We start from the raw sequence: 20,727 nt of genomic DNA, 5'->3' as shown, positions 1-20,727 counted from the left end.
CAATATACGGCCCAGAACACAGCAGAAACACATAAAACAGTACGAGCGCTGGACAGACAGCGGACAGCACCTGTCATGTGTTTGTACTGTGTTCTGTGCCGTTGTTTTGCCCTGCCCTCTTATGATTCAAGTATTAACCAACTAGCCCAAACGCAAGTTTAGTCATAGATGATATTGTCATTATTTTAACAGCACTATTACTTAAGTATACTTTAATTTACGTCACATATCAGCCGCTTCTACAGCGGCTGCGCAAAAGCATGGAGCAGTGTCACAGAAAAGTGATTCAATATTTCTGTAGTCGAAATTATTTGTGTGCCTCTGCAGGACACGAAATAAAAACTCCGCGTCAAACATAAACAGTTTCCATGAGACCTGCACAAGTCGTCTGGTCTGTGCGTTTTAGGTTTTGTATTTAAATTTATTTAGAAAACTGATTGCACCCTCCAATAAATAAGAAGTCTTCGATTTTGTTCACATTTGAGCAATGAAGTTCGTCTCAGTTTTGGAAGTTCATCTTCGCTCAGTAACGGGCAAAAGTCTATGGACCGCGTGATCTGCAAAGCAGACAGCTCTATTCATAGCTGACAGCTGGAGCCTAGATTCATGGATGTGAAATAAGAGTATTTTGTCTTCCAGGTGCTGAAGTAGAGTACCTCCACGAAATCCACGAAAAAATAATGAAGCTGTCGGCCTCGTTGCTGGACCACGCATTCCAGAGACTATTGTTCCCAACTGTTTGTTGTGGCTTCATAATTCCTGTGACAACAATATCATGTTGTCTAACTGCATTTGCAAGCACGTTTAAGTGATAGTAAAAAACATCTAAGTTCCGCGAGATTGCAGATATTTATCCGCACGACAAAATGTTGCTTAACATTTCAATGCGAATTGTCGCTGGTTCCCGACATACGTCTCCCTTGAGTTCCCTCAATGCTAAAGGGAGCTTCCATGGAAAGTTTCTCGTCAACGTGTTCTCAGAAACAATCGCTTTCCGGTCAGAATGTGTGGCGCGACTGTGAGCAAGTGATGTAAAAAAAAAGGAGGCGAAATTAAGAGATTCGTAGCCAGCTACTGTCTTGGGATTACCAGTCCCTCATTTCCCTACAAATGCTGCGTGTACAACCGCAAATTGTTAGTTAGACGACAAGTTTTCTACTGTCTCCGAATTGATTCGAGGCCTTCCATTTGGACGTTCACTCATTACGAACTAGGTGCACAAAATGAAAAAAATACTAATTGTTTTGTTTCTAAGAGTAATCATTCTGTAGTCTTATTCCTTGTTGACTTGGGTATTAAAGGTTAATGGGAAACAGATTACACTTCAGAAGCATCCAAGTGCTTTAAAACAAAGAAAATTAGTAAACACTACAAGAAAAGCGAAATGCATTGATTTTGGCTGCTAAAATCTGGCTTTCATATATTGTTGGCACCACTTGTTGTTTTCCAGCATGGAAAGTTGCTAAGAAAGCTGCGCCAAATTAAGACAGACCCCTAGCCTGGGGGCTCGTCCACACCATAACAAACCGTTAGAACCTGCTTCTGAGTTCTTTTTTCACTTCATCGCACCTCGGAGCACCAGGCACTGTCCTCTTTCGTCGTCATTGTGACTGGGGGAACGGGATCAATGCGCACCTGTCATTTTCATTACATTCGCTTTGTTTATACGTTTTGTTTCTTGCCCAGGAGACATCCGGCTGCAATCACCTCGGTGGTGACCTCTGGAGGGACGCTAATAATAGGTGAACATAGCCGGCCAGTGTCAACATGGGAAGACAAGAACGCCTCAATGGCGTCATGATTTTCGCTAGAGGCGCAGTGGTATCGATTAATGATACGGTCTTGGCGCCAATATGTTATTTATCCTTGGGTACTCCTACTAAGGCATACACAAAATAAAAAGCGCACAGCACCTTCTGAAAGAAGTTTAGATGCTTTTTATACGCGACCTCTCGTGGTAAAGTTTGCAGTTCTCGTCAACGTAAAACGAGCATCTCTTACCTTTAATAAGAATTAAGTCGCATTTCATACTGTATCAAGCCTAGAAATTCTTATTTATGTCTTTTCGAGGTCATCAAGCAGCTCTAATTGTGTGTGCACGTAAGGTTAGTGGAATGCCTTTATGAAATTAAAATCTTGGGCATAACGTTTTAATAACTTCAAACATCGCACAGTTAAGCGTCTTTGCAAATAACGTCGCTTCACTTTACTCAGTTACGCAGATAAAGCAGTGACACTCTTTACAACAAGCCCCATTCGTAATCAAGTACATTTTTCAGTTAATAAATTCCAAGCAAAATAATTTAAATGCACTTCGCATTTTTATTTTTCTGCTTATTTAATCCCTTACCGTGGCAGTTTAAATTAAAGCCAATGTTCGCGATAACAAAACTGTTTATAACCAAATAATGAAAGGAACGGCCGAATAGGAAGTTCTCTTGCAAGCTCTCATATAGGCCCAAGTATTCGATATCTTAATTTTACGAAGCAAACTTCTCTTACAAGGGGTTATGACGAACCTCAAACAAAACGCATTGCCCATTCCCAGCTGAGCATGTTGATATGGAACAGCTCTCAGCAGTTCTGCAGCCAGTCAATGTGGCTAAGTTATTTCACATAATCAGCTCTGTCTATCGGTGCGCAATGCACACGGAGAGAGATGAGACAGGGAGAAAACTTTATTCACTCAGTTATTATCGCAGCCTGAGGCCATGCTCGAGTTCTTCTTCTAATGCAGTGGGCATGCCCTAATCGAATTGTGCCAATTGCTTCTGCTGCCCGCTTGGAGCACTGTTTCATATGCTTCGTAGGCTGTTATGTTAAAATGCATTCAGCTATTAGTTTGCCTTACTGCCTTGACAGATGTTCACTCTTTCTGTACAGCCATCATTGAAACGTGACGAAGCTCTCTTTAAATCTACACTGCTCTTAATTATGTGATGCTGTATATTTGTTCTACGAAAAATATGGTGAGAACAGACACTGTATTCTGCAAACTGTCAGTGCAGCAGATGAGCACAACCGTGCGTAAGAGGTGCGGAGTTACACGTGTGAAATTGAAAGAGGCAAAATAAATCATGAACTGAAACGTAAGTAGGAACATGAACTGAAACGTAAACTGAAACGTTGAAACATGAACTGAAACGTAAGTTAAAAATTGGCATGAAAATTTAAGAATTATATGAAATGTCATTATTAGGCGTGCTCATACTCAGCCTCAAATTAACTCCACGGAAAACGGATTGATGTGCTTTACCAAGTTTTTGTTTGTGTACTGCTAGCAACGTGAAAGGCACAAATACCCAAACTGAACATCGGATCATTAGCGATAATAACGACACCGGAGATTTTTTCCAATTATACCAATCTGCCTATAACTAGTTCTGTAAAGCAAGCAGTAGAGAAATATAGTAACAGGTGAAAGGAAAAAAAGAAATAATACAGCCCTCAGACATGAGAGTGTTCAGAGTCGACTAGAGAAATGCGTATGAAGGGAGGGCAAAGCGAAGTCTCGCTTTTGCATTTGAAGGGTACTGAAGAGCGCACTATAGCAACAAACCCTTCCACCGAGCAAAGTTATACAGGAGCGAAGGTCAGCTGCTTCCTAGTTTTGACACGTTAGAGGTTGGGTGTTTCTACCGAGCTGCCATAACGGCAACTTTCCACCTTGAATGTCACTTGCAGCGGGCCATACAAAGCTACTCCACTATCGTTTGGCCAACTATCCCATAACTTATACGCGTGCCGAAACTAGCAGCGAAAAGTTCCCAGCATCGACGCGACAAAAGGCGCTGGCCTATTTATTTACGCCTGGCTCGTTTCGAGTGCGTTCCATCTGGCGCCAAGAAAGCACGTTGCCATTCGGTGCCTTTGGTGAACCTGTCTGAGTGTCTCTGGCACAGTAAAAGAATAAAAAAAAAGGAATCCTGGAAGTCACAGGGCTCTCTCCAAGAATCATTCTCTTGTTCCTACTTTCCGTTTCGCTTTATGCGGGCTACGCAGTGTTGCCGAGGACTGAGGCCGAAGCGTGAGGAAAAAGAGCATTAGCAACCTTTCGCCAGGGAACAGTCCAAACCTCATTTCACGTCCCTGGCGGGTAATGGACGGCGAAATGGAGCGGAGACAAAGAAAAAGCAAGTATGCATCGACAAGGACGAAGGATAGTCTGGTCGCCGTTTTGCTTTATATTTTATCTGATTTCTTTATCGCGGTGAGCAGTGACTGCTTGGCTTCATTGGGTGGGCCTGCGCGCAATCACTGGCGACTTCGCCACATCGCTGCCAGGCAACAAGGGAGGACTGATTAGGAGTAGGCATTCGACAGTGAGGGCCATCGCTTACATGCACGGCGAACACGTCGCCGTGGTTTCCGCACTTCCTTCCAGCAAGCGTGAATCTCCTTCTGCGAAGTCTACTCCTGTCCTCAGTCTTTGCTTTAAAGGTTTAGTTTTTCAAGTCTGGAAACGAATGTCCGTCTTCCGGCTAAAAACTCAACGTGGATTGCGCTTCTGAGTTTTTAATGAAATGACCTTCCTTCGAACGCACCCAAAAGGCTCGATGCGACGATTTTCGAAGTTGCTTGATAAAATTAACTACAAAGACGGGGTGAAAACAGAAAGAATGATTCAAAAGTGGGGTGGGCGGTGAGATAACGAAGTGGTTCTGGTACCCAAGTGATCAAAGCACTAAAATCACTACCTGCATTTGGCACCGCCGTCATACACCGGAACTTTCTTTGAACTGTTTACAGACGATTATTTCAAACCTGCGAGAGAAGTACGTTGTACAGCAAGGCGGACATTAAGAACGTGGTAGAGCTTAGTGATGAATGATTAATTAACTAAAATTAACTAATCGCTTTGCACTTTTATTTTTAGGAGCCAACAGTATATTAAGAAATTAAAGGTCGTCAATATAAAACAGAGTGAAATTTCTAAACTTTTTTATCGGCACTGCAGTTTGAAATATTAAACGTCAAAAATCAGAATTTCTTTTTCGCTCGTAAAGTTGGCTTCTCCAATGTGCATTTTTAAAGTGCCGTTGCTCGTATTCCCTATACAACAAATAGAGAAACCATTCGTCTGTTTATGCCTTAGAACCAGTTAACGTGATTTCGACGACAATAGTACGCCCAGTGACGCCATTTTAAAAATGTGCATTGCTTGAAGCTAACATATCGAGCTAAAAAAAAATGCGTGTTTTGGACGTGAAATATTTCTAAATTCATCGCGGATAAAAAAAGACGTTTAAAAACTGGATTCAGCTTCTACAGTGACAGCTTTCAATTTCTTAATAAAATGTAGCCCCATGAACTCAAATGTGAAAGGTTTGATGATTAATTTCAGTTAATCGTTTCATCACTGAGCTCTATCTTGTACATAATTTCTGCATTGCTGTACAATCACCCTGCACAGGCCACATTGAATTATTTTTCTCTGGGTTTTCACATAGAAAACACTCAGGTTGTGCTTGTTCCACGGAAGACTAAATATCTTGGTCGGCGCGGTGCCTCAGTGGTTATGGCGCTCGGCTGCTGATCAGGAAGATGCGGGCTCGATCCCGGCTGTGGCGGCAGAATTTCTATGGAGGCGAAATTCTAGAGGCCTGTGTACTGCGTGATGTAAGTGAACATTAAAGAACCCGAGGGGGTCGTTGTTTTCGGAGCCTCTCATTACGGCGTCCCTCATAGCCTGAGTCTGTTTGGGACGTTAAACCCGCGTAAACCAAAATAACCTCGAGTAATATCACTAACACCAGCTTTGTGGGGGAAGAGAAGAAATTGTGTGGAGGAAATGCGAAAGTTTAGTAAACGAGCCCTGGTAATGCTGGAAAGCAGCATCAATCTCCCCAAAGAGAATGGCAAAGAAAATGTTTTAAACATTCTTTTGTGTCTTGCATACTCAGCATCATCATTTTAATGTGATGGAGTATTCCGCCTGCATTCTTACCGTTGTGCAATCTGAGCCCTCGTACTCTGGGTTAAGAAGCGTGTATGCCAGAAAACGATCTCAACTGCACCCTTGCCTAGCATGGTAAAAACAGTTCTAATTCAAGGAATGCCTTCGGGACTAACCAGAAGCTGTTCAGAGAAGCCAAAGAAGGGCAAGTGAAAGATATTAGGAGAAGTGCGAAAACTGCTGAAGGGGTAATCAGTATTCAATTACGAGAGTTTACTGCTGTGCATTTTGCGTGAAGATAGAAATAACATTTGCAGGTGGCCTGAACTCTGGTTGTGGAATGCTGTAAGGACAAACCTAGGTCTAATTTAATAGAAAATATCTCCATCAAACATGATGGTAACTGAAGAGTTCGTGAAAGATGGCACCATTTTCCCTCCGGTAAGCCGTAACCTTCTATTGGAAATAATATATCGCACTGAATTTCCCAAATTTTCTGTACTAGGTATCTGGCTCAAACAGAAACCGTAGTTAAGAAACAGCAGCGGCCGTACTCACGCACGCAAGAGTGAAAAGAGGAACGCGGCCAGAAACACTGCGCTGGCTTCTTATATTCGACCATAAATATCGTGCCGCACATTTGTAGTAGGGGCAAGAATCTTGCTCTAAACTTTCTGCCACTCATTGGGACGCCTGTCTACACTTGTCAACACCATAATGGGTTGTTCACTACAAGATCGATCTAGATTATCCTTGGTTATTTCTTCGAGGATGTTGGGGCTTCATCACATATTACAAATAAGCCTTAAAGTTAAGGATAAAAGTGAACCAAGTTGGTTATTTCACTTATATCCACTACAAGCTTAACTTGGTGCTTTCCGCACACCCACATATGTAGGCGCGTTTTTTTTGTGCATGCTTTGAGGCGTTTTCTCGTATTTGGATGTGGACAAAGTTTTGGAGACGTAGGGGTTGGCTATGCTGGCTCTATACATGGAAAAATACCAGTCATCATTTTCTCAGAATCTTGTCGGAGACAACCACCTATTGGCATCGAACGAATGAAGAGTGCCTAGTCAAAGAGGAAACGTGAAAATGTTGCCGATATTTTGAATGATTTCCTCGTGTAATGTCCACAGAAAGGGTCCGCATCTTCAAAATTGACTCTCATATTTCGAGCAGTCGTCAAAATATTTACCACTGTCCTTGTTCATAACAAGTCCTCTACAAGCTCAGAGCCTGCTAGAATTGCGCGTGAAAGCCTTAGCACTAGAGCGAAGAGGGGACTAGCGTACTAAGCCCGAACCAATCCGGGAACCTCTAGCGGAGCGCCAAAAGATGGACGTTCGCAAGTACTCGCGCCGTTCTCAGTGCAGCGCCAATATTGCGTGACGCATCGCAAAGGAATAACACGCAGCGCATACGCGCCCTCCGAAATCCTGCCGACAAAATATGGGCACACTCCTGCGACAACAATACGGGAGGCCACTGCCATAGCCGTCGATCATTCGGCGTCGCCTCCAGGGAAATTAGGAGTAGGAAATCTTGTGCTTCCACAAATAGACAAGTAGGAAAGAGGGCACGTGGCTTTTGTACGCAGAACTAAGCCTCCAGCGCAAAAGGAGGACACGACTTCTTCCCTGCTATTTTGTACAGAGAATTCGCACGATTCGCACCAAGTGGATGTGTGCTGAAGAAGGTTCAACAGCAATCTGAGCTCGAGATGCTGGGGCAAGATCTTTGGGCAAAGAGCTACCTTGAACATTGTGTACTAAGAGTTCACAAGTGAGTCTTACAAGTGACGAGAGTCAATCATATACATACATATATATATATATATATATATATTTTCGTCAGCTCGAGCATTCCGTATGTCAGCGAGTTAAGTGAAGTTTCCTTCCATGCGGTTGCGAAGTGTCAGTAAGGCACTCGAGAGCTGGCTTTGAGCACTGCACGGAACATGGTTGTCAATATCAAGGACCTTCTACCAGATATAAACTTCAGTGCAGTTCTTACCAGATGCATTGTGCCGATTAAAGCCAAGCCCTTATCGTCCAGATGGGGATGTTCATGCTACGGCTGAAGGAACGTCAAAAACAAGGATCACTCATCAAATGCGCATGGAGGAAATCATGTTGTCTGGACAACGCGGAGGTTTCAGCCAAGGAACGAAATCTTACAACGTGGCTTCGGTGGGAATCATCCTTCGTCCAACCAACGAATTACACCACGAACCACACGAAAGTATGTAGGCCTCTAATCTACATACAATCAATGCGTCATCAATATCACCCGTATATTTTCACCTAATCGTAGCGTGCGCGTCATTGTGATGAAGGAATTTTTTTGAGGAATATAATTCGCGCAGTAACTGTCTCACATATATCAGTGGACACCCGAATCACGCCTTAAGAGAGGGATAAAGGAAGGAGCTAAAGAAGGCAGAAAGAGGTGCCGTAGTGGAGGGCGCCGGAATAATTTAGACCGCCTGGGAATCTTTAACCTGCACTGACATCGCACAGCGCACGTAGTGCCAATTCATAATGTATGCTGCTTAAATTGTAGCTGTACTTGAGTTTACTCTATACTGTAAGTACTTTTTAGTGGAAAATAAAACAGTAGAGTTCAACCATTCTTTGCGGTGTTCTGAGTCTAGAGTGTGTGCACCAGGGCGTAGTGCAAAGCGTGCTGCCCTTCTGCTGCCGCCGTTGACGAAACTCAAAAGACATTCTTTGGTTCGTAGCAACGTTTGTTTTTGCACAAACAGCTTAATAGCAACTTTTTGTTTGTTGAATTTGGTGCACCGTTGCCCTAGGTATTTTTTTTTTTTGCTGTAACAAAGAATGTTTTAAGGTCTACAATTCTTCAACGAGTGGCCCCCTTCAAAATATTTCAAATGGACGTTTTGAACTTGCAGCTGCTCCTCTGTTCATGTCTAAAGATCTACGACCCTCTGATTCAAGTCAGACGCTGCTGCGCCCTACACTAGGCCTCCCGAAGGGTGTGAAGAGGAGGAGCGGTTGTGGAGGAAGTGCATCTATTGACCGGTTTAGTTCAACAATCCAACGAAAAGCGAAAGTGAGTTTATTTGCGAGTACTTTTTTTTGGAGCGCGTGCGGGCGACTTGATGTTTGAGCCCTTTTTATTTTAACTTGGAATTCTCGAGGGTCCCGAAGCCAAAAGGCTTGAGTAAACTGCATAATGCAGCGTAGGGGATGGTGATAAAAGGAGGATGTCTTTCAGGAGAAGGCCAGGCTGTTTTGAACGGTTCAGTAAGAACGAACTGGCAAAAGAAGCGAAAAAATATAATGCAGAGAGAAGTCAAAGCAGGCCTATAAGAGCTCTGGGCCGTAAACACCCGGGACCCGCACGACAGCCAATGGTCCACACCTGCCCCGGAGGCCTGTACATCAGCAGGAATGGCCCTTTGGTGACGCTGTGTGCTCATGTGTGCATTCTTTTTTTCCCGAGGCCATTTTTATTGAGCTTCAATGCTGATACTACATTTTTGTTTGAACGCCGCTGCTTTCTACGTTTTAGCTTTCTTTATAGAACTTCTTGGTGCTACCTCCTTATGCTTTATTTTTGATCTTTTCTGCTCTCTTTTCCTGTTGTTTCAAACGCACCACCCATCACGGTGTTTTAAAATACAAGCCACGGTCGTGGGTCCCAACACACTTAGGGAGGTAGATAAAGAATATTTGATGCACTTTTGCAGGAATGCGCAATTTATACAAAATATGCTAAAATAAAATGTTCGACCACTGCTTTTCGAACGCTGTTTCATTTGTACTGACTGGACAAACGGCGAGAACACTCTGGGTTGTCTGCAACGTTTCAAACGCAAAACAATTCTTAACGTTTCAGACGTGCCACCTCGCTGCGACCTACTAAGAGAAATAATCCGAAAGGCATATTTTGTTAGCACGAGTTAGCCTGTAGCTTCGGGTCTGAAATAAAAACTTTAGATTCTCATCTAGTCGCTGATATTATCATGCCATGCACGAGAGAACTCCACTCAACGTCGATGAGGTATGTCGCCTTCTCGACCTCTGTCTGCGCAGTACCTTTTCCACCTACAACGGAGAATTTTTCAAGCAAACAACCGGAACTGCTATGGGGGCATCAATTTCAGTCACAGTGGCTAACCTAACCATGGAAGACGTCGAAAGCCGGGCCCTCTCCTCCTTTAATCCCAAGCCAAAGTTATTCCTCCGTTATGTAGACGACTGCTTTTGTGTGGTGAAAACCTCAGAGATAGAAAACCTCCAGAGTCATCTAAATTCAGTTGAACCGGCCATACAATTTACTGTTGAACATGAACAGCAGGGCAGCCTGCCTTTTCTGGATGTCCTACTTACAAGGCACGACAAAGGCCTGCAGTCCTCGGTGCACAGGAAGCCAACCCACACAGGACGGTACCTACATTTCGATTCGAACCATCCCATCCCGCACAAAGCATCTGTCGTGACGTCATTACTGAAGAGAGCCGACTCCATATGTTCCTCAAGTGAAGATAAAAGGAAGGAGAAGAACCGAGTCATTTCTGACCTCCAAAAGAACGGCTACCCAAGCTCATTCATCCGGCGCATTATCAGGAAACAAGAAAGGCAAAACAAAATCCGGTCTATTATTTCCTCAGACGCATGCCAGAAGCGGAAACGTGTTTGCATCCCCTACGTGAGAGGCGTGAGCGAGACGCTCGGTCGCATTCTCGGAAAAGAAGGGGTGCTGACAACGCACAAACCGACCAGCACTATCGGTCGCCTTCTCCCCCGCCCAAAAAACCGGCAGCCCAGAGAAAAGGCCCAGGGCGTCGTGTACAAAATTCCGTGTTCCGTCTGCCCGGCGTCGTACATAGGGGAAACGAAGAACTTCGCGGAAAGGATGAACCAACACAAAGCGGACGTCCGTCACATGAATCGTCAACGCAGCGCCGTGGCCGAACACTGTGAAGGGTGTGACCACCCAATTGACTTCGACAGCACCATTGTATTGGAAACGGAAGCTAACCCACGCAGGAGGCTTCTACTCGAGTCGTGGCACATACAGCAAACACGAGAGAATGTTAATCGTTCCCTGGGGACTCTCCCCTCATCCTACGTCCATGGGCTGCGGCCATTGACCCGCAGGTCCTCCACACAGGGGCTTAAAAAGCCAAGCTGCGCTCGCCCGTAGTCACACCGTGAAGAAGGGGCCGAGCCGGTCCCGAAACGTCGTGTTTTTTCTGTATTTTACTTGGTTGGTGTCACTTACCTTCTCCTAACATTAAATTTCCCAACCAGACAGACTTCTGTCGAATGTTTTCTTTTGAATAATTGAAGCAGTATTGTAGATTCAAGGAATAAAAAAATTGGCAGTGGTCTAGCTCTGGTTAAACCTGGACGATTGCGAAAGCAACGAGGAGAGAGAGAGAGGCGATGGAGAGCGCGCGGCAGCGGCGGCGGCCCCGGCACGCTAGCTATGCGCCGATACTGCGCATGCGCAACTGGCGAGCGCGGCGGCGGCACCTCTGAGTCACCAGCGCAGCGACGGCGGCGGCGGCGGCACGCCAGCTGTGTGCCGTGTGACGTCACTTCTCCTCGCGCATGCGCAGTATGGCCTTTCCTCAACTCCGCGAAATTGCTCCGCGAGTCGCAACAAAATGGCGTTGATAAACAGTTTCCCACTCAAAAAAAAATCTCTGCCTCTCCCGTAACCGAGAGTAGAGTAAGCATGAAATGTTTACGGGCCTAATGTCATCTCGGTGGACACCCGAACCGCACCGTACAGGAAGGGAGGAACGCCAACACCCGTTCAGCGCGATGCCTTGCCATTTGAACGCAAGGTTTTTTGAGGAAAGGAAATGGCGCAGTAATTCTCTGCCATCTCGGTGGACACCCGAACCACACCGTAATGGAAGGGAGGAACGCCACCACCCGTTCGGCGCGATGCCCTGCCCTTTGAACGCAGCGCTTCTCCCCCGGGCCCCTGTGCGCCTGCGCGGCTTTGCTTCGATGCGCGAAGCCCCTAACAGATCACGTATGACAACGAAGTGTATCGCGGCATTTATGTGCTTTTTGCACGCGTTATTAGAAATCGGAAATTATAATTCCGTGCATTATCAAGCGCACAGCGACTGATATCTTGATAAACATTGAGAAGGCACTGGCAGCAGTTATTTTTTGTGACTCCTTTGGAGACCAACCGGCGCTTGCATGCCGGTCGCGTAGGAGGGCTTAGAGAGTCTCGATAAATCTCGTTAAGTCTCGCACGGTGCCCGGATGTTCTCGTTTCTGAGCCCGGATGACTAGAATTCAGTGCCCGGATGATGGCTCTCGGTCTCGGCGTGACGTCACCACACTGCCGACAACGGGGGCTAAAAGCATTTCATGCTTAAAATATACTTTCCGAATTCTTTCTCAGCAAGAAAGGAGAAGTGTGCGGAAATCTTAGGTGGCCTTCAAATTTCTGCTCTTGGTCTCGTATTAAGCATGAAATACTTTTAGCCCCCGTTGTCGGCAGTGTGGTGACGTCACGCCGAGACCGAGAGCCATCATCCGGGCACTGAAATCCACTCATCCGGGCACTGAATTCCTGTCATCCGGGCTCTGAAACGAGAACATCCGGGCACCGTACGAGACTTAACGAGATTTAACGAGACTCTCTAAGCCCTCCTACGGGACCGGTATGCAAGCGCCGGTTGGTCTCCAAAGGAGTCACAAAAAATAACTGCTGCCAGTGCCTTCTCAATGTTTATCAAGATATCAGTCGCTGCGCGTTTGATAATGCACGGAATTATAATTTCCGATTTCTAGTAACCCGTGCAAAAAGCACATAAATGCCACGATACACTTCGTTGTCATACGTGATCTCTTAGGGGCTTCGCGCATCGAAGCAAAGCCGCGCAGGCGCGCAGGGGCCCGGGGGAGAAGCGCTGCGTTCAAAGGGCAGGGCATCGCGCCGAACGGGTGTTGGCGTTCATCCCTTCCATTACGGTGTGGTTCGGGTGTCCACCGAGATGGCAGAGAATTACTGCGCCATTTCCTTTCCTCAAATAACCTTGCGTTCAAACGGCAAGGCATCGCGCTGAACGGGTGTTGGCGTTCCTCCCTTCCTGTACGGTGCGGTTCGGGTGTCCACCGAGATGACATTAGGACCGTAAACATTTCATGCTTACTCTACTCTCGGTTACGGGAGAGGCATTTTTTTAGTTGTGCTTTTGAGGTACGTAGAACAGAGCTTAAGTGACTTTCAGAACCTAGCGTGACCATTATCACAATGATAAGTGAAAAGAGATTTAAAGCCGTATCCATCCTCTGATTACAAAGAGTGGCTGGCATGGCAAAGAAAACACTCGGCTGCCGCCAGCGTGGTTTTGAACGTGGGATACTTACAATAGGTTGTGCGGCTTAAAGTAATTATTAATTTATTTTCATTGTAACGTTGTGTTGCAAGACTCAGAGTAGCAGAAAAACGTAAAATACTGTGTGGCAGACACGTGGCTGTAATTTACCGCAGGTGCACTTAGAAAAACTACTCTGATTCCAGACCTACTGACGCCATAGTCAACGCTTAGAGCGAACGAAATGCGACTAATGAACTTCTGCTCTTCACTGCTGTATAGCATATTGGAACCTTTGGTATTCTTCGAGTCTTCATAGGTTGAATACAAACTATGGCCATTTTTATTCCTTGTTATGCAGTCTGACCTCTCAGCATGCCCTGAAATCCGACGGTAGAAGATTCGTTCTCTTGTAGAGAATGTTTTCTCTGTTAGGCATCCTTAAAAGAGCAAGGATTCCTCACCGGAACGAATGTTCAGCTAGAAGTCCGATGCCGTTGACCGCCTCTGTTTTTCAGCCTCTGGGTATACAGGAGCCTGCAAAAGAGTAAGGGGAGCTCAACACGAAAAACCAAAACAATAAAAGCGAATAAAAATACACGTCACCATACGCCATTCACTCGCTAACAATGGCAAAAAAAAAGGTTGTGAAAGAGACTTCTTCACTGTGACAAAAATATGCTATTTTTTATCTTTTTGTGAGTTATAGATAAAGAAGGACGCTCGTTCAAGTTTTGTGTTTGCTTTAATGCTGTCGAGACAAATTAAACAAGCCAACTCTGGAATTAAGGCTACTTTTTATTCAGCTAAGCACAATATTTTTCATAATAACCCTTATTTCCAAGAAGCCACTGATATGAGCAACGTTGCATCTGTATACTGAGTGATGTTTGTTGATGATATAAGATTTCTTTAAAAACCTTTTTGGAGATCAAGTGTTCAGGGCGGAGTGTAGTGTAAAAAACATCATTTACTTAAGCGTACTGCCATCATAAGATACTAAAAAATATAGCCGACAAATTCCTTGTTTGCAGCTGGCTGTACCAGCTGAAAGTTTCTATCATCTACCGCATAAAGAAATGAGCTACAATATGTGCTTGTTCCAGGGTAGAGACTGCACTTTCCTCAGTGCTCACAGAATTATTCTTGCTAAGCAGCTTTTGCTAGAAAATGTGGCCAGTTTAGTGACACACGTAAAATTGGAGGAGACCCTTTGTTGAAGCTCTGCCTTACGGTATGACCTGAGAGTATTAATTGGTTATTGCCGATATATGCGACATTAGTAATTCTCTTCGTTCATGGATAATAGAGAGTCCTCATACGACTCCTAGCACAGTGGTGCAGTGCTTAAGCGATGGGCGATTGCCCTTCGATGGCAGCTGCTGCCACCGGTGAGACTTGTACGACCATGGTTACTCTTCCCGAAGAACCTCTCGCGATTAAACAGTAACTTGACTGTAACCTTAGCCTTACCGGGAGCCTTCCCCCAGAAAGCGGAGAAAGAGAAAAATTTTACTTTCTTGAGTTTATTTGTTGCCCCACTCAAGGCTATTTTGTATGTTTTAAGCTATACTTCATTTCGGCGGCTGTTTTTGTAATTTCGTCGTTCTGCTTTGCCTCATCCAGTACACTAGCCTTCTCTTAATCGTCATAACTGCGGATGTGTTAATTCTACTTTCACTATCACTAAAGCTCGATCCTACTGCAAGGCTCACTATTTTTTCTTTGATATCTGAATTTATAGCTTCCCAGTCAACGTGTTTGATTTTCCGCGTGCTACAAAATAACGTGACTCAGTTGTCACTTCGTATTTTATGATTATAAGTGAACCCTGTCTAGCCTCCAATAGACGAATACAACCTCTTCTATTCGCGCACTCCGTTCTATTCCGGAGTTCCCTTTCTGCAGCACTGTATTGAGCAACTAACGCTACCGCATGGCCGTCAGTAGCAAACACCGCGCAACTGATTGCAGATGTTGCACAGTTCTAATTTTGAGAAAAATAGAGAGCCGTGAACAATTCTGCACTACAGTGGTGACTATCATGGCCGACGCGTCCTCCTCGCTTCAAACTGTACCTACGAAATACTTCCTGCGGTCAAGTGAACTGTTTCCGAGAGCTTAGGAAATCAATAAGACTCGCCGAACATTCGAATTCCCCGGTAATTTTGAGTGTTCACCAACACACGGCACGTGGTGGCAGACGTGGAAATTAGAAGCTTTTTCCAACATTTCATGGCAGGGTTTCCAAATTTGCAAGCTGCAGCAGATATCGCAATTATACAGAAGCGCGGCTTCCAGCGGCTCTGCCTATTGTCGTTGTCGGCACGTAATCATCAGATGGGAAGTTTTTTCCACGCTTTCTGAATTGCCACTCTTCTTATTAGTGTCATTAGAATATTCAACAAATGGGATCATAATTTTATCCTGCTATGAACAAATAGTGCAGAAGGAAACTACGCACGAATTTTCCCTTCACAAAGTTTGTGTTGTTTTTAAAACAGAGCGCCTGCTGCACCACTTACAATTGTTAAGGTACTTTCATTCGATGAGCATGTTCGATGAGCGACGTCTGTAGAAGGCGTCTTATTCAGTCCATAAGCACGCTCTGAACATCGAACTTCTTCAGGGTGAATTTCGTTAGCGCCGCCATAGCTGCCTTATTCGCGAGGCTCATCATAGAATCCTTTTTCAGCAGTCCGCCCTTCTACGACTGTTTTATTTATTCCTCTTTTCTCCTCAATCAGCTTAGGCCATAAAATAGATGAGCTGCCTTTGTGATCGAAGTACAGTGTAACGCCCCTGCGGATTCTATATTTCATGCTGGTAAGTAGTAGAATTATAGACATTTAGACATTTAGCGAGATAGACATAGACAATTAGCAAGATAATAATGATGGAGCCAAAAGTGATTCCACAGCGTCTTTGTTGAAGCGCACATCCCAATGAGGGGAATGGCATTAATCTAAAACTTCAACGGCGTTTAGAGCGACGTTGAGGCCTGGTACTTCCACCTTGACAGTTAGCTTTGTTATAAACTTCATCATGCAGTGTAAAGAATGCATCAACGTTTCCTATATAACCTTTGTATGGTTCTCTTCAAGCTACTGAATTTACAGAAAAGTTTAAAAATAATTCAGGTACTGTATTCGAAGGCGTTCCAAAAATCAGGTGCAGATAAAATGAAAATGGTTTTGGCCGAACATAGAATGCGATGCCTTTAAGCGTGACTGTAAAATTTTATGCCACCGCGCCACTCAATTTACTGTTGCCCTTGACTGTATTAGAATTGCAATGTAAAATACTCCAGCGGCTATTTTTGTTGTGTTAAGTTTTTCTTATGATGTACTTTTAACAAGCGCAGAATGTCTCCAATCATTATTCCTTGGCATGCTCTGTAATAATTTCTTTACGAATATATATTATACCTGGTATTTAAAATGTACTTTTTTCCTTATACTTAATTTAAACGGGAAAGTTTCACTGCTATTTTAGCCTGACCGATGCAGCAGTCATCCAGGCAGGTCTTCTCACGGTTCCACCCAACCGCTCCAACAATGCACCCGTTGCTTTCTTGTAGCAGCCTTGTAAACACGAGTGCGGAACCTAGGGGTTTCAGAAGAAACTTCTTTGACGCCACTGGCCTTCTTGCTGAGCTGATGTACTGTCCCGGAGTCTCAAAATGTTATTCATACTAAACACAGTTGCTGCATTGAGCACGCGATCTACATTGAAGCATCATGTTGAGTAGAAAAGAAAACACTGAAACTAACTGCACAGAAGGAGGCAGACTAAGCATGCTTACTGAGGGTGCCCCACTGTGGTTTGAGAGAGACGCTCTGGTTTACACCGGTCACGCATTCGAAGTTACTGCGCCTTTTACGGCGCGCCCTTAAGGCTTAAACTGCAGTAGGACGATTTTACGGCGTGTACAAATCGTGGTGCCAGTTTTCTGCAGCCCATTTATGTCATAACGATTTGAAGGAGCGTCTGGCTGTATGTGATATGAGGAGCTAGGTTGAGGCTCAAGCCAAGAATGAACTGAGTAGCTCAACATCAAACGAAGAAACAAGTTTTCAGTTATGGTAAGGAATTATAGCGTTTCAGGCGGCGTGCCTCCCTCCCATAAAACTTGGCGTCTTTTCGCGCTTGTGCGTCCCGAAGGCGGTAGCTTGGCCTGCCATCAACACTGCAGAAACATCGCTTAAACCGTAAGGAGAAAGGTGCTGCTCTGAAATGCCCTTTCTAAAGCTGAGTGAAGTTAGAGAGTCTCGCAGACGAAAGATCCTTCTAAACGCAGACGCAGTGCCTTGCAAAGTTCTGCTGCAAAGGCGAAAAGCTACGATGGTAACGTGGCCCCAATAAAGAGACCGAGGTTCTCAAGAAAGCAACTCTGAACCAAACAAAAAGTTTGCAGTCCGTCTCGTCGCCGAAAATAGGTGCCTGAATGAGAAGCTTTGCGGGGCCGGCGTCTCTAGGACGTGTCAAAGGGTGCCATCAGCTCTCACTGAATCCCTACCCGCGAGGCCATATACGTGTTCAGGGTAGCATTCGCCCGCTTCTTTGTCGTCCTTTTTGTTTTATTTTTTCGTGTTGGTCAGGATTCATCTCACCTCGGAAAGGTCGTTTCCTGCACATCAGTGCATTTCCGCTGGAAATTTTGACTTCAGTTTCACCGTCTGTTTCGGTGACCCATTTGTTGTCGTTTGCAGCGCGAAGTTCAGCTTCAGCTGAAAAGCTTTCTGTTTCAAACCATTGTGATCAGTAATAAACATATTCGGGTTGAAAGAAGGCCACTCTGCGGTGGCCAAAAATGAAGCATCAAGAAAAAGGTCCTTAGCAACCTGCTAATAAACATGGGTTCAGTGTCTGTGAAGTCATCTGAAGAACTCCTTTAACGAGCAGGTTTTTGAAAGTGTAGCTTGGCAAATTATAAGCGAGTAGGATGTTGCAAAAGAACTAGCTATGCTGGCTGTCATTCTGGCGAGTTATTGCAGCAGTTGTGTCTTTTATTCTGACCATAACTAGGCATCGCTGGGGGATGGAGCCTACCCTTACCTCTTACTAGAGTCTTGTCTGTGAGAAAATACTCGCAGGGTAACAGTCTCAATAAAAAAAATCGTTAAACGGTTCGAGTGAAAAGAATTTTCCACCAAGTGCGGAAATGCTCAACAATATCGCCACGGGAAACAACGGAGATAACATAGATAAGACACCCGCAAAAGTTTCATTTGCGGGCAGAAGTGCCGCTTGTAAGTACAGCACCATGTGTTTCTTTGCGGAAACTACGGTTACTAACACAAGGTATTCTATTAGCTGACGTATCTTGTGCGCGCCCTGCAGGTGCCGCAAATTCGTTGGATTAAAAGGGAGTCCTTATCAGTGGCGAGTTCAGCTCAGATTACTCAGCGCGCGAAAAACAAATATCTTTGACTTGATGACATTGCCCAGATCTTTGAAAGCGAAGGTTGCAAGCAAGGCTGCAGCCGCGCCTTCTATGCAATAGACAGTGACGTCCATGTTTCCATAAAACAAAACCCGGTTCTTCACTATTCCGTGCTTCTTGAATTACGGTAGCTTCCAGGTGCACTTGCGGTCCAGTTACCGCCTTGGAGCTTGGATGTCTAGCTGTTGGAAATATTCTTTCCGCGCATCAAACACGCAATGAACGGTGATAAAAAGGGGCCATAAACTCTTTAACGTCTGCACCGACAACACATTCTGCACCGCGCTGAAGACTTCAGAAGTTATTTCGCAGGAAGCGTTCTGAAGACCCTTACCCATCATCACCTGCCGGGTTTAATATGAAAGCATGATAAAGGCCTATAGCCTAGTTAGACCCAGAAGGAAAGTGAAGGATAGAGCTACGATGCGTTTCATCGGCTGGAAGAAACTTGATTCCTTCACGTATCCTCCCATTTTACTCCTGCATGGCAGTCTATTGGAAATTTGGAAATTTTATCAAGTTAAATGATAACAACAACCGCCATTGCTTCTCTTGTGACCCCTGTTTCTTAAAGAGAAGTACCGGTGCAGCCTTTACATTCCAAATTTAGATTTTTCTGGTGGAAGTACCTAGCTAAGACATTCAAAAATGGTAGTTTTCCTAAATCGCCAGCGATCAGGAATGGGACGAATAAAATCTTTAATAAGCAGTGACATCTGCGACACGTGCTGTGATAAACAAAATTCTAGAAAAGGGTGGGCATTATCGGGGGCAAGAGAAGATCCGGCTGACATCGTCGCTAAGGGAAGCGCGGTGAGCCAGCTGCAACGACGTGCTTACGGACAGGCCACCATATATAGTGTTTGCTTCTTCTTAGAAGGGCAGAGAGGTATTGGACTGGCTAGTGCCTGCTGTTTGGGGCCTTTTGCTTGGCCAGCAGACCCCCTTGTCGCTCAAGCCTGCAGCGGCTGCCCGGACACCACGCTAGACTGGTCTTATTGGCACGCATACCCGGCCCACGCTACGCACTTCTCTGTCTTCCGAGAATGAGAACTGTTCGGTGCACGTGTGGCTAGGAGCGGCGATGGCCCGGACAAAAAAAAAAAGCCCGAAGTGCTCTCCGGGCACCCTTTAGGGTGCAGGGCTGTAAGGCCTTGTAAGTTAGGCCTTGCTTTCTCTGTTTTCAGGCACGACTATACGGATCAATGAAGGCAGGAAGTGTCTGCACCGGGTTATATTATTCGGGGGCAGAGAGGAGCAGCAAGTTCTTCGGGCTTCATTGGGTATGCTCACATGTGTTCTGGCACGTTCGGCAAATGCAATTGCTTACTTGGCGATATGATGGCCTCAAGCTCTTCTTTTTTTTACGCTTAAAGCAGCGTGAGTGGAATACTGCTTTATTACGCGCTATATGAGCATTGGTGCTCAGCGAAAGTTCATCTTGAAAAGCAGATGAAAGAAGGAATTGTCAGAAAACAATCACCCGTTCTGAGCCTTTCCCATGGCAGCACACCCACTGAATACGCGAATACACATGAGCATGCAAACTATGAAGTATGTTTTTGTGCCTAGAGAGAGAAAGCAATTTATTGAAAGGAAAGATATGGATAATGAACTCCAGTTCACGGAATATCTGAGGTAAAGAAACATTAAAGGGAGGTTTCTCATAACACTGAATATGTTTTAAAAAGTCAGGCGTCTCTGGGTGCAATGTTGACCGCCACATACAATGCATCAACAATCCAAATATGAGTAAGTGGTCGCAATTAGTTTTGAGGGCAAATTGTCTGGAAGCGTGCATTCGTCTATTCTTGTTTCTTCTCTTTCTTACTCTTCTCTTATTCATGCTGACTTCGTCTCCGCTCTTCGTTCTTCTTCTTCATTTGTTCTCACCCTTCTCTGCTTTCTTCTTCCATGCAACTATTATTCTCCTTCTTTTCTTCATGGCACTCGTTTTTTGCTCTCTTTCTTCTACTATATTGTTTGGTTTCACATCTCTTGGCTTGGAACCGACACATCTGGGTGCCAATCCAAGAAAATCCTATCTTAGCTTTGTCATTT

At 44.9% G+C, this 20,727-nt stretch overlaps 1 protein-coding gene across 1 annotated transcript in view; it reads right to left on the bottom strand.

Moving 5' to 3' along the window:
- The window catches only part of LOC149371570 (putative G protein-coupled receptor No18), a 153,212-nt gene that overhangs the window by 79,673 nt on the left and 52,812 nt on the right, over positions 1-20,727 (bottom strand). Inside the window, exon 2 of the mRNA XM_089565851.1 lies at positions 13,685-13,757. The gene's annotated coding sequence lies outside the window, so the exon portion shown is untranslated. The remainder of the gene's footprint in view (positions 1-13,684; positions 13,758-20,727) is intronic.

This window comes from Amblyomma mixtum, chromosome 1, assembly GCF_055824585.1.
Source record: "Amblyomma mixtum isolate Tamu chromosome 1, ASM5582458v1, whole genome shotgun sequence".
Taxonomy (NCBI): domain Eukaryota; kingdom Metazoa; phylum Arthropoda; class Arachnida; order Ixodida; family Ixodidae; genus Amblyomma; species Amblyomma mixtum.
The sequence above is the reverse complement of the archived record's forward strand: the minus strand, read 5'-3'. Positions and strand labels throughout refer to the sequence as shown.